The sequence below is a fragment of the Podarcis tiliguerta genome, assembly GCF_965153285.1.
Source record: "Podarcis tiliguerta genome assembly, chromosome: 10".
In the NCBI taxonomy this organism is placed as follows: domain Eukaryota; kingdom Metazoa; phylum Chordata; class Lepidosauria; order Squamata; family Lacertidae; genus Podarcis; species Podarcis tiliguerta.
Window position 1 is genome coordinate 57651380 of NC_139543.1, and position 19593 is coordinate 57670972.

The 19593-nt window shown below is 44.3% G+C and overlaps 1 protein-coding gene across 46 annotated transcripts in view; it reads right to left on the minus strand.

Moving 5' to 3' along the window:
- Positions 1 to 19201, minus strand: part of MICAL3 (microtubule associated monooxygenase, calponin and LIM domain containing 3) — a 190375-nt gene extending 171174 nt beyond the window's left edge. For 35 of the 46 annotated variants that reach the window (XM_083401656.1, XM_083401654.1, XM_083401644.1 and 32 more), the window contains exon 1: positions 5345 to 5722. The gene's annotated coding sequence lies outside the window, so the exon portion shown is untranslated. Of the gene's footprint in view, positions 1 to 5344; positions 5755 to 18842 lie in introns of those variants that run through there. The other 11 variants (XM_083401658.1, XM_083401657.1, XM_083401655.1 and 8 more) reach the window with 6 other exon arrangements.
- Positions 19202 to 19593: the final 392 nt, after the last annotated feature.

The window sequence follows — 19593 nt, forward strand, 5'->3', positions numbered from 1 at the left end:
CCCGTGTGTGTGCAGACACGCTGCTGCAGTTTGCACTCTTTTCATGTTGCGAATGGGCCTCCAGAACGGATCCCGTTCACAACCAGAGGTACCACTATACTCTTACTTGGAAGTAAGCATAATTGAACATGGTGGGATTTCCTTCTGGAGAAAACATGCAAAGGGTTGGGCTGTAAGTGAACGAGACCCCTTCCCCCTGCATGTTAAGAGGGGGGTTTAATCCTCCATCCTTCAAATGCCCTTTAAATGTGCTCCTGCCCAGAAGGACAGATTGCAGAATCAATGTCCCTACAGGTGTTGTGCAGCAGAACAACTCCCCTTGCAATCTATTAATAGCAACCTCCCAAGTTTCTTGCTAGGCATATCTCAAATAGAAAGGAAATCCAGTAGGCTGCAACCTGCTAGACCTAACAGCTGTTCTTTTACAAAGGAAACTGTTCTGGCTACCTCAAGCTGTCTCTTTGGGCCTAGTTCTTATAATCAGCAGGTGGTTAAACCTATTGCGTGTTCAGACCCAGAAACCTCCCCCCTAAATAAATTCACACTTGACTCAAATTTTGATTTTGTTTTTTGGCAGAATTTAGGCCACAACTTTATTGATTACAGAAAGTGAATGGCTGCATAGGCTCTGGTTCGACTAGCTCCCTGCCATGCAGGTAGCGCTGACTCAGGGTTCCAGCATAGGTCAGCCAAGGGTGAACACCTGGATAAGCGGAAAGCTGGGAACGGGCTAACTCCGCCACCCAAATGTCCCCCTCGACTCAGACACAGGCACAATCTCCTCTTAGGGGTTGACTAAACAATCGAGTCCCTGGATTCCTTTAACGGAATACCCTTCACATAGGGGCGGCGAGAGCGTTCTCCCATCCCTATCACCTGAACCAAAGCCTATCTGCAACCTTACAAGTTGTGACGATTTGCGACGCAGCAGGCGAAACCCAAATGGCAACAGCCTATCAGCCAAGTGGGGGAAATTCCGGCCGTGCCCCTGTCCCAATGACAGACGACACACGACGGCATAGCAAGGTCAAACGCAAAGCCCTAAAAGTAGGGAGAGGTGGGCGGGTGTTCTGAGTGCTCGCGCTGAAAGAGGAAGCTCTGGGTCACCTGCATGGGCATAAATAGGTCCCTCGAACTGTTTGGACTGCGTCCCATTGGCCAGATTGCACCCAGCTTTGAGGGACCTACGAATCGGGTGTTGTGGCTGACCAATCGTACCCACCCACAACACAGGGTGTTGGTTTCCAGGTCTCACCGCAATATGTTGCCTCTTTAAGGGAGGACCCGATTTTCTGGATTTTATCACTTCTCACCACAAGTGACTGAACATCCCCTGCATATAGACAAGTAGCATGTGAGGAAGAAGGTACCCCTTTTCCCAGCCTGCTACTTTTCTGTACATACAGAATGTTTTCATATAGAAAAGCATTTAACAGCGCGAGCCCACACTTGCGGGAGGAAACGAAACCAGCCACAAAACCACCATGTTGTACTGTAGCTAAGTGTTGACCTGGATATGAGAATCCTGGATTCAAATATCCCTGCTCAGATGTAAAGGGTACCATTGGATTAAAAAAAACTCTCTTCCTAACCTCACTTTCAGGGATGTCATGAGGCTAAAATGCCACTGGAGAAAGAGCAGGAAACAAAAGTAATTAAAATAAATTACTACTTCCTTTCCATCACCATCCCTGCTTCACAGCCTTCATCGCAGCTGGCAGCTACAAGTCCAGGAAGCAGGAATGATGTCTTCAACATTATTATTATCAACATTAATTTAATTTAATTTATTACGTGCCTTTCACCCTAAGGTGTCAGGACAGGTTGCAACAATTTAAAATACAAACACAACTACAATAGATGACAAATGTTACTGACAGAAATGAGAAAGCACTGGGCCTTCCCAGGGTTGGGATCCCTATGCATAAAGATGTTCTATTTAACAGTAAACATGCCCTCTAGGAGATCTGGTAGTATGACTTCCAAAAGACCATGAAAGATAGTTATGCCCATAAAATCAGTTGCTTCTATTTGACAAATCGTAAACACTCACCCCTGTTTTATATTCAGTGCGTAAGAGTTGGGCCCAATATAAAATGGGGGGGGGGCAGATCCAGCCCAGATGAACCATAACTCCAATTCCCAACTTTTGTTTCTAGCATTTGTGAAACCTGAGATAAGTGACAACATGTACAGACATTCTTCTCTTCATTTTTTTAAAAAAGAAATCCATCTGCTCCCCCATTTCAGTGGTTTACCCCTCCATGCTGGAAAAATTCCCATGGACCTCCATGGATGCAAGCGAAGGTGAAAGCCCTGACCTGTGTAAATTTTCTGCATGCACACACTTACTGTACACACTGGCCCATGAATGTGTTAATGTTAGAATGCCACCTATTAATAGCCCACCAGCATGGTAATATTACACGTGTGAATGGGCCCATATATATGTAACAGGTGCACTTAACTACATTTTTCATCTTGTCCTCCATAAAGCATAAATGGTTTGGTCTTGCAGTCAACAAATTCCCTCAGCAACCCTGTGAGGTAGTTTACACTGAGAGATAGTGACTGCCTCAAGGTCACTCAGAATGTAGAGCATTTTCAGGTGTCTTCACTGAGTAAAGACTGTATGGTGAGGAAAGCACAGGGTACACAAAGAACAATGCTTGCTATTTTACCAAGTTTTGCTCAGTGTAGATGCACTGAAATTAATGAAGAAGCCTAAATTCAGTTCAATAATTTCAAGGAGTCTACCCTGAGTAAAATTTAGTTGAATACCACCCAGTGCTTCTACCAGGCTTCCTGAATTCCCTCAGGTTGCTCCCTTTCATTCATAAGAGTGCAGCAGGAGCCTAAAGTCGTTTCTGAGATTACAGAGCACCTGGTAAATCTAGCTATACATTATGGGGTTAGGGAAATGTAAAACTGCATTTTTCCATACATAACCAAATCACATCTAGAAACAGTCAATCCCAACTAGAACACACTAACTGACAACTCTCATAGTATGGAGATCTCAGAATTTCAAATTCCGCAGAGAGAGATAGAGAAAAACCTAGCCCCCCCAATCTGAATTTTACTCATAAAACCCCTAGATGTAGCAGTTCCGAAACAAGACAGTGCTTGAAAATTCATCTGGCACACTCCAGGATTTAAGTAGGTATTTGGCATAATTCACTGCTTTCAGTACTAATATCTCTTTGTAGTTTCCCACACAATAGAATTGGCAAAGATCTGTCCCTTCTGTCTCTCCCATAGTTAATGGATAGCTATCACATTAGACTCTGTAAAAAGGCAATCAATCATAACTGGTTGCATTGTTCTATACCCAGAATGAAGGGCATCGTAAGATACCTCCTGTAAACACATCTAGACAAGATATGCAAGGCAAATAAGATTATCTTCCAAATATTAACTGTTTGAAATATAGCACGTGGACACATGCATGCCTAGTCCCACAAATTTCTCAGAAAAAAACTATTTCTGTTCAATATAAAACTGTCTGGAGTAAATAGTGGAACACAGTACACTCAACAATCGGGGAAGGGGGGTATACACCAGATAAGGGAGGTTTTATTGTTTACAAATTCAAAAAAATGTCATTCCTTATAAATCCTTACTTCATTTGAAATAATACAACCCCACCAAGCAGCCATGCAAAAATAAATTCATCTACAAGAAGTTACAAAAAGCTTGCCTGCTACCTCTTTCCAGTTCTAAAAATCTGCTTCCCTTCTTCTCTGACTTGCTGTGCTCCCAAGTAAAGGGCACACATAGAACTTTTCCTGGGGGGGAGGGGGGATTAATCTTCCCCAAACACATCTTCCACTATGCTGTGGCTGATATATGGTCTACAAGTGATTATTTCTCCCATTCAAATACACCTTGGCTTTATCCACACAAGTAACTAACAAGGATTTTCTGCAGCCTTTGGGACTTTAGAAATGTTCACACATTTTGCACAGATAAAATAACAAAGGGTTGCTCTTGCTGAATAACATCCCCTTGGTACCAGACGAAGCTCTTCACCAATAACACAGGGCCCTGTTTCAAAACTCTGCACCTCTGTCAAATCTCTCAAAGAGCTCACTTGAACAGGATTTCTTTCAAGACCAATCTGCCCTTGAGACCACTAAATGGCCTAATCCTGTCCCTCCAAGCCTGGACAACGAAATATTAGGGTTCACTTTCAAGAAGACTTCATTGCCCAGGAAACTTCTGCTGCACCCGACCCCAAGGTTCATCCACAAAGAATGTATAGTAAGTAACAGAGATTGAAACTGCCTTTGAAGACAGGCAGAGTATCCCATAACCAGCCTTTGCAAAACCCAGATTTAGAGCTTTTGCAGAGAAGAAGTGCAACAATCTGGCAAGCTTAAAGCTGGCTCATTTTAGAAATCCAACACTCCTTACTAAGTACACCAGAGCCCTTCCCATGCTGGTGAATGCCAGTATATGGAAAGCAGTCAGGCACAAAAGACTGAGAATTTCTGCATATGCATCTTATCCCACACAATCCTCAAACACAGGACACCCTTGGAGACGTGCCTAGATCAGGGCTTCGACTTTGCCGTTGCGCTTTAGGCAGGGCAATCAGACACATGTTTTGCCGCGGTGTTAATGCGGATCTGTTACCCCTTATCTGCCAGCTACCAGTGATACGCAATACTATCACGACGCTACGGAAAAGATTGGCTCGTCCCCGATACTCCGTGTGTGAAGCAGAGGTTTCCGGTCCACTTTTATTGATCGCATACGTAGGGAATCCCAAAAGACTGCGGGTGGGTTTTTTTGCATTAATTAATGCAGAGAGCGGAGGAATGTTTTCATAATAGAGAATGCACGAACGTCCTAAAAACCCACTCCTCCTCCCCCTCCCCCCACTTTACCCGCAGCAACACACATCACAGCAGGGAAGCTCACTGCTCTGAGCAGAACCGAGGAGGGCGCTCCTCCTGCTATTATCTAAATTTGTGGGGAGAAGAGGATTCCTTGCTCCCATTTCTTTCTTTTGTAAAAAGGGAACCCCAATAAACTGCCTCCGCGTACCCTCCCTTAAAAAAAAGAGCGGCAACCACGCTCTTCTGCAGCCAGCAGGACCAGAAACCTTCATGCAGAAAACACCCTTCCCAAAGGCATCACCTTCCCCAACAATGGAGGAACAGGCCACCCCACTAAAGCCCTCGATTCCTGGGACTTCGGTGCAGAAAAAGCGACAGGCAGCCCGGCAAATACCCCCCCCCCCCCACTATTCCGCCAGCCCCGATCCTCAACCCTGGAGCTGGAATCCAGCCGCGGGAAAACTGCCCCCCTCCGGCCGGTGCATTGCAGCCTCCCGTACTTGCTCATGACTGGTGCACGCTGGCTGGGGAAGGAAGAAGTTCGCGCAGCCCGCTGCACCGTCGCCCGGTTCCCTGGGGCTTCTGGTCTCCGGCCGGCTGCGCTGCGCGTTGCACGCGCTCCAGGCTCTTTCCTCGCCGGGCAGGCGAGGGAAGGAACAGCGACAGGCTCGCACACACCTTGGCAGCCGTTGCCCGCTGCTGCTGCTGGGCACGAGGGACGCGGACGGGGCCAGCTCGTCCTCTCCCGCTTCTTAAAGAAGAACGCGCGCCGCTCCGCTCCGAGGTTTATGGAGCGGGAATTAGCCAACGGCGGCCAATGGGGACAGGGAGCGGCGTCCCGGAGTTGGTCGCGTCCCTTCGCACACCCCTCCGCCGGGAGAGGCGGTGGTGCGGTCCGAATTGTGATACAAAAAGCAAAGGCGGCGGTTGGCTGCCGCGCGGAGACGCGAAGCAAAGCGGCCAATGGGAAGCCGCTCAAGGGACTGCAGCAGGGCCAAGGCGCAATGCATTTAAAGCGGCAGAGGCTAACGGCGGAGGGCGGTTCAGGTGTCTGGAGGAGTCCCAAGGAAAGGAGGAGGAGAGGAAAGAAAAGGGGGGAGAGGGAGAAAGAAAGAGAGAGAGAAAGCAGCACACGCCCTGTTCACGTCACAGCCTCTTACGTGGGAAGAGAGCAACCTTGACCTCCAGCTATCCAATAATTTGCAATGCCATTTCAATACAGTACAGCAACACCAGCCAAAAAAGCACACGAGGGAGTAGGAGAGGCGGCGGCTGTAGGAAGCGGGCTCGGGATTATTGCAAGAGCCGCTGGGCGCTTTGTATCAGGAACGGCTAAAAGTTTAAGGAAGGATTTTCGAATATACCCAGTGCCCTTGAACCACTGCGCTTCGGGGGGGGGGGGACGTTAGAAATTAGAGGTCTAAACATATATATATATATGCACACACAGAGAAAGAGAGAATGTTGTAGTACTTCGAGCGCTAAATGTTTCCAAGTGTGCAATACTATACCGGTCTTTTCAGAAGCAAAGCCCCGAGTTCCCTGGGTTTGAGTTCCATCAAGTTTTAGTGTGAATGGAATTGCAGCTTTATTCTACCGTAAACTTGCGTGCACTAGAAGCCGCTTAATCGGATACTGTACACGAAGCGTTATTCGAAAAAGCCTACGTTACAATAAATCTGCCAGTCTTTCATGTGCCGTAAGACGCCTTTTAACTGCTGCTACAGACTAACACGGCTTTGAAAGAGTTCTCAATATACAAACAGCTGAAGAGTCTCGCTCTCGCTTACCCGCCCCCCCCCCCCGTTTACGCTAGTGCATTAGCTCCTCTTGCGGCCCGATCCTGTGCACACATTCAAAAGCAAATCCCAAAGAAGTTTACTCTTCAAGAAGCATAGGACTGCTGCCTTGCTGTGATAACTTGCAAGCAGCTCGTTTCCACAGAGATGTTACAGGGAAAACAAACCATGAAGTCAGCTTTGTTTCTCCAAGGGACTATGGGAAATGTAGTTTTGCAGGGGTTGATCATTCTGTGTTAGATGCCTTCCCTCCTCCCACCCCACCCCCCCAAAAAAAATATCTTAAGAGTTCCATGCGAAAAGCCCAGATATGGTACACTAGTTAACAGAGCTGGCAAACCCATGAGGTAAGGTGAGGTGACAGCCTCCGGCAGCTGCCAATATGTGTGCTTGACACAGCTAAAGCATTAAAATAGTAGTGTTATGAGAAGAACTGAACTGATTAGGACTACTGTACTAGAGATTTTTCCGAAGTACAGTAACGTGCCTTGATAGCTGGGAACTCCTCTACATCCTGTGGTATTCAATGCCTCATTTGGAAGGTAGGTTGGTTGGTTAGTTATACTTCCTCCCAAAATACCCAGGGCAGCAAACAACAAGTGACAAAACAATTAAAGCATTCTTAAAAAAAAATTCCAATACTGTACAGATATAGACCAGGAAAGATCTCAACTCAAAAGGCTTGTTCAAAGGGGATGATCTGGCGGGTGCCAGAAACAGAGATGGCACATTGTCTAATATTCAAGGTGAAGCAATTCTAAAGAGTAGGTGCCACAACATTAAAGGCCCAATTCCTACATTGTGTAGAATGGACCTCTTTTTAAGTTTCAGGCATCCTAGTATTCCAGGCTATATAGGGCTTTATACACCAGAACTTAGCCTGGTACCTAACTGGCATGCTCTCTAGCTAGCCATGGTAGACAGAGAAACAGAAGAGAAAGGGGGGGGGGGGCTGCAATTAGCTGAAGTGGAGATACAGCTTTCAGAGCTACAGCTGTGACTCCTTTGGAATCCAATGCTGTTAATATTTGTAACCAAAAATAAACCTGTACCTTAAAGTTAATTTTTTAAAATGCACCACTTAATGTTTCTTAACCCTTCAGAAAACTTTAGTCTGCTGGACTAAGGGAACAGTAAATTGAACATTTCGGGGGGGGGGGGGAATAAAGAGGAAAATCTAGAACACAGCATTGGAGGGCTTTTAGTGCCAATTAAAACTTTATCTCTTTAGCCAGTTTTTTAATTGTGTGGATTCTTCGCGTGCTAGGAAACGGACTTTTGAATTAAGCAAGAAGAGTACTTGTACCCACTACTTTTGATGTTTTTACTGGACTTGTTGTATTGTTAGTTTGATTTTGTACTTGATGTATCCTGTACTAGGATCACTTGCTTGATGAGGGGTGGTTTAAAAATGAAATCAAGAAATAAAATTTTAAATCTTGTTTTCCCAGAGTGGGAATTAAAACAGGTGTCTTATTTCTCTCTTTCATCTTCTATGGCAAGTCTATACTCTAGAACTGCCACATGGAAGCCATGGCAAGGAGGGGACTCTGCATGTGGTCATATCTCCCCTTGTTGTGTTACAGCCATTGTGAGTGTCTTGCCATAAGACTAGTTTACATTGCATGGGCAATCTAATGACACCAACAGAAGTTCCTATTGGTCATAGGGATACAGATATTTTCCACACAGTCATGGCAAGCTATTCTGCATATTACAGTCTTTACACAAAGCAATCTCCCAGAGGATGCCACCAGCAGCCTTTAAGCACAATTGTGATTTATAGACCAGTGCTTCAATTCTTTCTCAGAGTGGTACTAAATTAGCTTAACTCCTACTATACTCCAGTTTAAGTCGTTTGTGACTAGACTGCTGCATAATTGTGTAATTAATCCCAGGATTAAGGGGGTTAGCCTTCAAGTTTTTGACCCCCTGCTGTGAAATGCCAGATTGTTTAAAAGACTAGCGCCGGAGAAAAAAAGATGAAAATCACATATGGGGGGCGACCAAATAAAAAATTAATAATGCTTTCAAAAGCAGATGCTCGCATTACTGAATGAGAGATGCAAGCTTTGTACTGCCACAGCTATGGAAGCAGGGCTTTGTTCCAACATGCCCACCCTCCTCCCCAGCCTATCAGCAATCATAATAAAGTGCTAATAATGGCCAAAGCAATTCCCACTAGAGGAATAAGAAACCACAGCAAATGTCAGTCTGAAGCTGACAATTAAAGTCTAGAGGAACCTTACACTCCAGTCAAGCTCTTTGAAGAGGACTTTATTCTCTGGTTTTAATCCTATGGCAGGATTATTCACATCAACATTTTGTTTGAATTTCCATAGATACTGTGACGTTGCATTGTAGTACAAGGGAGGCCCTGGCCAAATCTACAATAAAAGATGGTGCACATTCCCCCCCTGCATTCCCTTCTCACAGAACAAAATCTAATATCTTTAACCCAATCTATCAGTGAAGCCCATGTAATGTTGCATCTCAGTAAGAATGGCCTAAGGCTGTTTCTCAAATAGTGAGCCAGGACCCACCAGTGAGACTTGTGCCACTTTCAGATGGACATCCGTGCCACAGCCTGTCCAGGGCCTCCTCACTAGAGATGCAAAAGCCTGGGGGGGAAATGTCCCACCCCCATTTTTGAGGGCTTCACATATACACCTCACTTGCCTGTCCCAAGCCCTGCCATAGCTTTTTGGCTGGACCAATGCCCTTACCAGCAACTCCTTGGTTGCTGAACAAAAGTGGGCAGAAGTTTGGAAGAGGGGAGGAAGGTCTCAGGGGAAAGTGCCAGAGAAAGTACTGAATTCAGCAACTCACTTTAAGCTTCTGATTGTTTCTTTGGAGCTCTACTCCTACCTGTCAACACCTGACATCATGTCTGACATTGGGGCGAGTGTGGCTTGCTCCAAACAGCTTTGCAAGCCAAGTGAGAATGCCTGGTGGGCCAAGTTTGGCCTGTGAGTCAGCGAATCCCCACCTTTCTCTACAATAAGTGCCTGTACTTAGCATGAGTCACAGAGCTTTGGAACTCTTTGTCACAAGGAAAACCCTACAGCAAATAATTTTGTAACTTCCAAAGGAAGGCAAGTTAATTAGTAGACTATGATCTTAATTAACTGCCAGATGATTGTGAAAAACTGCCATTGTTTTGTGACTTGCTCTGGCTCCATACCACTATTTTGGTGGGTTTCAGTAATTTTGAACCATCTCAAATGGGAACCCTTGGTCTAAAACTCAGTGTGAGGTACTGGTTAGGGTATTGGACTAGGCCTATGGAAACCCAACTCCAAATCCCCAACTCAACCATAAAGCACATTGGTTTACCTTGGGCCCACCACTATCCCAGCCTAATCTAACTCACAGGGTTCATCTAGTCCAGCCCCTGCCATGCAGGAATCTCACACAGTCTCCCTTCCAATTTGCTGCACCACTGTATGTCAGAGACCATGCTGAGGAGGGCTACACTGAGGAAGAATGGTGGGAGCCACCCCCTCCTCCTGATCCTGACCCTGAATCTTCCCAGGAGCAAGAGGACAGTATAGATTTGGAGCAGTGGCTTGCAGAGGGGCATAGTTCAGAAGGCAGAAGCTGGGAAATACTGGATGGGGAACAGCTAGCAGAAAAAACACTAGAAGAGAGAGTGTGTTAACAGATTCACAGTCTCTGGATAGTATCTACCACCACCCCTTCCCCAAAGTCTCGGAGAGCTCAGAAAGTGTCAGAACAGAAAGTGCAGAGGGTACAAACTCAGATTACAAAACATAGGAGTGACATGGATTAAAAGGAATGGAGGGGGAAGTGACCTTAACTGGTTAGATGCTTTCTTTTGTCCTTCTCCGTGTTTATTAAAGAAACTAACTGGTAAGAATTCCCTTTCATTTGATCTGCTCATTTACGGCCACAGGGGAGGAAGCCAATTCCCTGAAGCCTGACACTGTATGCCCTTTGAGCACTTTGTGGGAAAGACAGGATAAAAAGTATCAAGAAAATAATAATATAAAAATTGTAGAGAGGTCATTTTGAGAATGTGACGGAGGATTAGGTTTCCCATCAGCACTACTCTTCAGAGTACACTGCAACCCAACCCATGTTGCCAAACAACTACTAGACCCTTCCTGTATACTGGGCCCACTGATGTTCCTTAAGAGGTAAGGATTTGGCCCAGAGGTATCTAGTTGCTGAGCAGTAAGAGCACTAGAGGAGAGCATTTGTATATGTACATTATAGATATACAACATAAAGATTGAGGTTTGCTGCCATAGTGCTTAATGTTATAATCCCTACACAGCTTATGATTTATTGTGGCATGAGCTGCTATGTCCTAACTAGGATGTTCTTCTGGAATTTGTCAGAACACAAGGAGTGATTAATATAATCCACTGCCTGCTTTTTGCCTTCAAGGTGAACTTGCAATTCCAATGAAGAACAGGACGGGACAGCAACCCACTGCCCTCATTGCTGGCTACCACCAAGAAATCTTTTACACAAACTATGTAATTAAAACCAAAGCTGTTAGCAGTTGCATCCACACAACCTATGCCAAGCTCAACAGGACTGGCATCATGGTGTCCTCATTCAGGTCCCTTGACTTGTCTCACTACAGTAAACAACAACATACAGCAAGAGATACACAGAATTGGAAGAACAGTAGCCAAGTTCATAAGTGATGCAAACTTACTACGGCGGGGGGGGGGGGGAGCACTGCTGTCAAATTCTAAACACCCAGCATAATGCATCATTGTGTTAGCAATAACAAGGGATCCTTTGATGGCAAACACTTACACAGTTATTTGGGAAAGCCCTCTCTTGTCATCTACTATCATAAACTTCCTTTTGAAGCTGGTCACATTTGACATGGCAGCTCTTCTTAATTCTGCAGCACAAGTGTCCACATTTGTAAAAAATAAAATAAAAAATTAAATTAAATTAAAACATGGTCAGCTTCTGAAGCTCAAGAAAATATTGACATTAATTACTATATGGTACTTTGCTGGAATAATAGGAAGGTTAATCTGTAGCACCAAAGGAGAAAACAAAAATCTGGAGTTGCACCTTTGACGATGCAATGTTGTATGCCACATTTCTGGAGGGAGTGTGGAATTTCAGGAAAACAATAAATCCCTGTTTAATTACTATATGGTACTATATGCAGGTAGCGCTGACCCAGGGTTCCAGCATAGATCAGCCAAGGGTGAACACCTAGATAAGTGGAAAGCCGGGAACAGGCTATCTCCACCATCCAAATGCCCCCCTGGACTCAGGCATGGGCACAACCTCCTCTCAGGGGCTGACCAAACCATCGAGTCCCTGGATTCCTTTAACGGAATACCCTTCACATAGGGATGGCGAGAGCGTTCTCCCATCCCTATCACCTGAACCAGAGCCTATCTGCAACCTTACAAATTGTGACGATTTGCTACGCGGCAGGCGAAACCCAAATGGCAACAGCCAATCCTCCAAGTGGGGAAAATTCCGGCCGTGCCCCTGTCCCAACGACAGACGACACACGACGGCATAGCAAGGTTAAGCACAAGCCCTAAAAGTAGGGAGAGGTGGGCAGGCGTTCCAAATGAACGCGCTGAAAGAGGAAGCTCTGGGTCACCTGCATGGGCATAAATAGGTCCCTCAAACCGTTTGGACTGTGCCCCATTGGCCAGATTGCACCCAGCTTCAAGGGACCTACCAATCGGGTGTTGTGGCTGACCAATCGTACCCACCCACAACACAGGGTGTTGGTTTCCAGGTCTCACCGCAATATGTTCCCTCTTTAAGGGAGGACCCGATTTCTCACTGTGGATGTCAGACTTGTTGCACACTTACTCTGAGCAAAGGCACCCACACAGCAATGTATAATCTTAAAAACCAATACGGTTCAAAGCAATACAATAAACTAAAACACTCAGGTTTGCAGGAAAACAAAAATGATTGGGAGGGAGATGGGGAAAGTTCTTATAAGTATTCTTTCTAGGAGGGAGAGGCAAAACAAACCTTTGTCACAGCCCCCCAGGTCCCAGGACATTAAGCCTGTAACCAGGCATAAGTATATGCTATTAAAATAACTGCATGTTTTTCATTGCTTACTCTTCCTTCCCCTTCCTTTGTTTCTTCTTTGTCAAATTTTGGATTTTAAGTTCAAGGCAGGGAGCTCTCTTGACTAATGGCTCTCTTTCTCTAAAATAATTACATACTGTAATAGTAATCCCCACTCCCAAAATGTGTGTGTGTGTGTGTGTGTGTGTGTGTGTACACATAATGGGATTTAGACTTTTTAGTTAGGTTTAGGTACAGGCACAGCAGATTACACCAATCACTACCTGATGGATTTTACAACATTATATGATCCTGGAAAGATATTTTAAACATTTTTTCTCCCTGGAATAAGACTTCTGAAACTGGCAGACACATAGCTTTTTTCTGGGTTGTCGTTTTTTTTAAAGTGAGTGAGGCCTTAAAATAGCTTTCTGTGATAAATCTTTCTTTGTTACAAATACAGTGACTCACCATACCCTAATTCATGTTCAATAACAGGAAAATACTGAATGATTAAATTGTAGGATGCATGCCCCAGACTACAATAAGGAATCCCCCCTGACTAAGATTACCTTTGTAGAGAAAAAGGAAGAGGAGAAGTTGATACAAAGCACGACAACTGTACACATCTGATACGTCAACAGAACTGGATTTTAATTTTATTTTCAGCCTCAAATATCTCCAATTTCTGCAGCAAGAATGCTTCAGTTCTAAATTCAGTTTAGCATTAAGACCATTTTATTCACTAGGTCAACATTTTCTTAGCGTTAATAGTTTTGAATTTCTTATGTGTGGAAAAATTAAATATCAATTCTGTGTTAGATTTCAACTCAGCACAAAAGAGGTTCAATTCGACCCATCACCCTTTCCTTCAAATAGCCACTCTCCCTTTCCCCACCCACTCCAACCTATTACACATAACACTTCTCTCTTACAGCCCACCATGATGGAAAGAGAACTCCTTCTTAGTACAACTGTTAAAGTCCTGTGTAGAATACTTCTTTTGTGCAACCCGGCAGTTTTGATCCAACTAGCAGAACAATACTTGGTGTGTTACAGCCAGGAAAGATTATTCCTAATTTGACTGTCTAACGAATGCGGCAGGGGGAAATGATGGCAAACTTGCTCCCTTTCTGCATTAAAGATTTGCATGAATGCTGCCCATTTTGAAAGAGCACAAGGTTAACTTCTAGCAAGCAATAAAATATATATATGGTCAGATGAGTTATGTTGCCACCAGAAAGAGAATGTACTGTATACTGGAGCTGCACTAAAGGATATAAAACATATAGAAGCCAGAGAAAGAAACAACAGAAGAACACATCCTTTATCACAGACCATCGGTCCAAAAACAAAATTAAAATTTAACTACCTAAAGTTCCAGGTTTTGGAGGGTCCAATACAAGACCCCCTCCACAGCCTCCTCTTTCCTCAGTGTGTGTGTCCACTGCCTCATTGCTGCAGGTCCACTAGCCCCTACTGCTGTGTAGGGCCACAGCAAAAGCATACCAACCCTTGAATCAACCTCAAGTTAAAGATACAAAACCTAGATGGCTAAATTATACAATGCCGAGCCAAAATATATTATCAGTGGCAAACAAGACAATCAATAACCACAGAATAATACCACCACCCCTTCAGAAATATAAGCAGGGAAAGCAAACATTGTTTTTTGTTTACCTTTTTTTAAGCGAAGAGAAATCTACCTTTGAAACAAATCCTTTGGGTTGAAACAGATGCTGATTTGCAATAAATACTCTTCTCATATATTTTTCTTTTTACAACTTGGATTCAAATTATTATTCTCATTACCTGTAGGAAACGAAAAAGTCTAAAACTACTAACATAAAAATTACAACCCCTGATACTTTAGTTATCAAAACTAGCACACTCAAACTTCCTAAGGGGAGGGGAACTCCTTCCTTTGCCCTTTTAATTGATCCACACAAGCTGCTACTCTCTAAGGGGGTGGGGACTCACCAAGGGGTTAGGAAGACTCCACCCCTTTTAAGAAAGGAGCCAATAAACAGGATCCCTGTAGAAGCTGAATAAGGTTGCTTTATTGCAGAAAAGGGTTTCTGGTTCTGGAAATTAGAAGTCACAAACTGTAAGTACTTCCAAATTTCATGGAGGAGAACAAGCACACTCAATCATGTAACACACCTAATGTGCACCAACCACCAATACACCTTGCTGAATATGGTTGTACATTATATTAATTGTAGCCGGCAGTAACTTGGACAGCACTGGCTTCTTCTGAAGCAGGGCATGTTAGTAAACTGAACACAACAGTTTCCTTCTGTTTAGAATGGAAGAATGTTTAACAGAATGCTCAGTCCCACAGTGTACTTGCTTGTGCTTATTATAGAAGCTGTGTGACTCAAAACACATTCAGCAATAACAAATAAAGTGCCTTGTGCTTGTTGCATAAATATATGCTGTATCGTAAAAACCAATACATTCAGCATAAGCTTTTGTGAACTGCAGTCCCCTTCATCAGATGCATGCAGTATTATCTGCAGCTGGCAGATATAAAATTAGAAAAGTACAGTCATGTTTTTTCTTTTTCTGCATTTCAATTAATGCTGCTGCAAATGGTCACTTTAATTAACATAGCATTCTGATGAAGGGGATTCTAGTCCACAAAAGCTTATGCCACAATAACAGCGTAACCCTTGTCATGCCCATTCGGCAGTAGGCTCCATTGAGTTCAATGGTGCTTAAGTAAATGTGTATAGGATTGATATACAGTGTTAGTCTTAGAACACAAGTTCTGATCACTGCTGAAGTTCTCTGGATGGCCTTGTGCCAGCCTAAGCTATCTAGCAGCCATGGTGTGATGAGACAATGGCATAGCCCCTTGTGCATTGTGCTAAGCTCCTTGGTTGGAACAGCAGGAAACAAGATGTGATGAATAAAACAAACAGGGCTGGGGAATGATGCAGGAAGGGGCTTGGATTCAATAAGAACTGGCTTGCAAGAGTATCTGTTGTCTGGATTTGCTGAGCTGTCTAAAAAGAGGCTGGGGAAAGATCAGTTTTGTATGTATGTTTGTTTAAATACTGAGCAGGCAGGACTCCCCGAAAACAGAAAGCAGAGAATAATTCTGGAGCAATTTCCATGGGGATGGGCAAGATGAACAAATAATTCATGTCCATTTGTGATGTCTATTATTCTTCCACATTAGGCCCTCAGCCGTGCCAACACACACACAGACACGTCTTTATGCTGCTTGCACATTGAGGGGGCGGCTTTGGCTCTTGGTGCTTAGGGAATTTCATCTCGTGACTCCCATTAGCATTGACAGGAGTTATGTGCATACATTTCCCTTTTGTCCATGGACTGGGTTGAGCTGGCCAACCCCCTTCTTCCCTTGCTGATCTGAGGTCTCATCTGTTCCAAACACTGAGGTTTCCAGCTGTCATGGGATCAAACATGGTCCATCCATGAGTTGAGAATCTCTGTTCCGTTATCTGATTTTAAAAAAAGTTTTATTTTGCTGCATATTTGGGATGCAGCCCTAAACACACATACCAGGCAGAAAGAACCATTTCGTACAATGCAGCTTATTTTTAAGCAAACCCGTTTAGGATTTCACTGCATATTTTGCAAACCACCCTGGAACCAAATTTGGTGAAGGGCATCTATTAACAATTTTTTTGAGGCAGGAAACCACGCAAAGAAAATGAAATATTTCAGTGTTTATATGTTTATGTATATATGGGTGCATATATAACAGTACTCATTCGCTCACAGTCAACCCTTGGCTCTGTCTCCTCTTTGTATCTCCTTGCCTTCTACAATTAAGATTCTAAGTTCATAGGAAAAAGGTCCTGTCTTTTTTGCTATGCTACTCTGGAGTTATATGGTTGTGGGTGAGGGGGGAGAAAATCGTTTGGAGGATTGCCACCTGACCACAAAACATCCACCTGACTTGCTCTTGTGCCTTGATTTGTAGCAGGTAAATATTTTCAAGGCACAAAAATTAGAATTATCACCTGCCAGCAATAGTACCTGAAGTAAGGGACTACAGCTTGCTGGCAGAACACCTGTTTTGCATGCATTCAAACCCTGGCATCTCCAGTTTAAAGGGATCAGATAGCAGGTGATGGGAATTAATCTGCCTTACGCTGGAGAGCTGCTGCCAGATGCTGTCACGACATTTCACAACACTATTTGGGCTGGAATATTTCCCACGTTGCTTTGAAGACCCTGACTGTGCTTTACTATTCGCACACCTTTCCCCTTAAGAAGCGAACAAATGTAATGTCAAAAAGCTCACCTGCATGTCAGACTGCTTGCAAAGAAGACACGCGAGGCGTAAAACATGTAAAACTCCTCCTGTCTTTCAGAATTCACATTATGATACACAGTGAGCTTTGCTCCAAGTTTCATAGCCACTGCAGGCAGGAAATAGACATATCCTGCTTTGGATCGCAGTGTTTTCCCTTTACTTCCCAGTGGGTTGGGCAACATCCTTCACGCACAGCTGTTAAGGACAAGAAGGCCCTCCAGATGGGGCAGGGCAACACCACCCTGCCTAATCAAGTGATAACAGCTGGGCCAGGCCACTGGTCCATCTAGCAAGTCCAGTATTGTATTTCTCACAGTGGACAGCCAGATGCTTCCAGGGAACCCAAAGGAATGTCATGAAGGCAACAAGCCCTTCTCAACAACTAGTATCCTGTGGCATCTTATCTCTGGATGTCTTTAGCTCTTGCGTCTAACAGCCAATGACAGACCTATCCCCCAGCAATGTGTCAAAGTTCTTTTTAAAGCCATCTCATCAGCCAGGGGACATCACCGCATCCTTGGTATTCAGTATATAAGCTATCCATTTAGTAAAGATGACCCAGGGGTGTTGAAAAGGAACAAAAGGTGGTGGCACAACTGCTTAAGCACAGAAGGGAGAGCACCCCAGGCCCAGCCATGGCACAGAGGCTGGCCTATCCTCCTGTACCTCTCTCCCATTTTGAACTCTGGTAGTACATTCTTAGCAGGTGTGCCATCCCTTTGGAGCCTGTGCATGCTACAAGTCTATGCCTCTCTCTGTGCATGTGTGTGTGTATATGCACATGAGAAGAACTGAGCGTGCTGCTCCTAGGAATAGTTGGCATGGATCCAAGCTGGCATCTCTGGGTCTGTAAGGCACAAGTCACTTGAGGCTCACTGTAACATTATCATGCTGGTATGAAGCAACTGCAACCCTTTGTGCTTCAGTCCCAGTGAGCTGCGGTTATGCACTGCTACATAAGCTCTTTGATCTCAAAGGACACCAAAGAAATAAAATGCATACAGTTGAGGCTGGATGTGTGGACGCCAGTGCACTTTGGACTCTGGTATACACACTGCTGCAAACCCCCTAGGGCTGGGGTCTGCTCTCATCAGGGCTCCAGAAGCGAACTTCCCCTGGAATGGAGAGCTGTGGTCTTTAGTCCTCACAGCATACAGCATACAGAACTCTGTATCCAATAGGACTTACTCCTAATAAGTTTGTTTTGCATCACGGCCTTAACCTAAACACATTTACTATACAGTACAGTAAGCCCTGTTAAGCACAATGGAACCTGTTTCTGAATAAGCATGCACAGGACTGCATTGCCCCGTAACCACATTTGTGTATACGTAATATTTCCCCTGTTATAGCTGCCTTTGTCTCCCTCTGTCCCCTGTTTACTTGAAATTTAGATTGCAAAGTTCTTGGGGCAGGGACCTGTCTCAGTTTAAATTAGTATTTAAGGCATCATGCATGTGTTTGTGTGTGTGTGTGTGTGTGTGTGTGTGTACACACATACACACACATAAAACTAGTGAACGTCCCTGCAAGACCTCTTCCCTTTTTAATGTTTTCTCATCCACTGCTGAATGTGGATTGTACACAAGCTCCAAAAAACATACATTTACTTATGAAACTCTGCAAACCACAATGCACATGTAAGTGTCAATTATCATTATCAAACCAACTCCAGCGTAGACCTCTAGCTTCCGTTTACAACACTGCCTGTATGCCCTGACCCACCCCTTACAGTGTATTCACAGACTCCCTCCAACAAAAGGCATTATGCCCAATTATTTTCCCCCTAAAGTCACCAACACATGGAACAAGACAATTAAACATTTTCAGCTTCAAAATACATGTGACATGGTCAATACTCACAGAACAGTGATGAAATCTATTTCTTTTTCTCAGAGGTTAAAATCCTTGTCAGTAAGCAGAGCACTCACAATTGTTAACAACCTCTGACTTGGTGAATCTCCAGAACCATAAATGCCCCTGTTGCCTGCTTTTGTCCTCAGGCTCCAGCACTGCAAAGGTTCCTTTTGTGAAAACCTACAGGTACCATTTCCTTCCTTCACTTCTATTTGTGGGTGTGAAGCATGCTGAAAACCGAGGTGAAAGGGAAACGGTATTTTTGATGTACATCTCCTTTGGTAAGCTTCTCCCAGAGCATCTCACCAGAGCATCTTGTGGAGATGGTGCGATGATGCAGCAGGCTGCCATTCCGTCACTGTTGTCATGACAACCAAGATGTGGTCCCCTGTGGTAGAATAACGCAGATGCAAAGGTAGGACAGAAATTATGTGCTGAGCATCCTTTTGGAAGGCACCAGAGACCTTTCCATTGACATACATCCTTTCTTTCTTTTTTTTAATGAATACCTAGAAATTACTTTCCCCCTCTCATGCCAGGTGTCCTATTTTCGAGGCTCTGGAGCACCCACTATCATTTGATATGCAGAAAACCAGGCTGAACCCTGAGTGAATTCTCCATTTTCTTTGTGAGAATGTTGCAGGTATCTGAGAACATAAATCTAAATATTTCTGGGCGAGAGGAGGTCCCCATCGGAGTAAAGGAACTACTGTATTATTAACACATTAATAATATAAGGCAGCAATCCTATGCACAG